This window comes from Nanorana parkeri, unplaced genomic scaffold (assembly GCF_000935625.1).
Source record: "Nanorana parkeri isolate BGI_ZX_2015 unplaced genomic scaffold, ASM93562v1 scaffold3266, whole genome shotgun sequence".
Lineage (NCBI taxonomy): Eukaryota > Metazoa > Chordata > Amphibia > Anura > Dicroglossidae > Nanorana > Nanorana parkeri.
In genome coordinates this window covers 60446-61500 of record NW_017309534.1, presented here as the reverse complement: position 1 = coordinate 61500, position 1055 = coordinate 60446, and positions in this window count along the sequence as shown.

Here is a 1055-nt window from a genome sequence, read left to right as displayed (position 1 = left end):
CACACACACACACACACACACACACACACACACACTTGTGCCGTGTGTGTATGTATATGTTTTGTATGCCTGCATACATAGACACAGTATAGGGGTCTGCTGTTTCATGATTGTTATGGGTGTTGTAGGATATTGGAATTGGATTGTTGTACTGATATAGAGGGAAGGGAATGTAATTTTGTAGCACATGTGTGGGTTAGATGTATCCCGTTTGGTTCTGAGACCTGATCTTCTTCTTGGTCACGACTCTTCCTGGCGGATACTTACATGCACACGGCATGCTCTAGTGGTATACAAAGCCATACAGATTATTGATGTATGCCAAGTGCTGAAGTTTCTTCAGATGAGAACACTTGGTCTCAACACTGCACCCGTTGGTATTGTCATGTGGTATGAAGCCACTTCCACATAGTTGTACTGTATACATGGGACTTTCATCTTTATTTCCTGTCTGCATCTGTTCACCAGCTTGGGTGCTCTGCTAGTACATGAGAGGATGACGGGCAGGGGAACGCATTTACTGAGGCACAATCTCTTATAAGTGCTGTCTTTACAATGTACTCTGGGCATTGTGTGTTCAGTGGGTCAGTGGTAGGACATACATCTCTTGGAGCGGTGACTACTTTACAACACACAGGGACCATGGGGGACAAACGTAGCCCCCTCTCCAGAAGGAAGGACAGTGTCAGCACCAATTCAGAGATGATTGGAGTATTTACAGCCGAGTGATACACAAATAAGATACAATGTGGGATTTATCAAAAATAGAGCAGATAATCTGGAGCAGTTACCCAGGGCAACCATCAGCATCTCTCCAGTTTGTTTAATTAAAATTTTAAAATGAAAGAGAGAAGCTGATTGTTTGCCCTGCATAGCTGCTCCAGATTTCGTCTCTTCCAGTTTTGATAAATTCCCCTCATTGTTAATAAGGTACTTGAATGCATTCTTAAGATATAACTCCTGAGGTTAGTGTCACTGTAATAGCTGCTATAAAATTTTTTTATTAACTTGTGCATAAACATTGATCAGAGGGAGATGGATACAAAGTAACATTG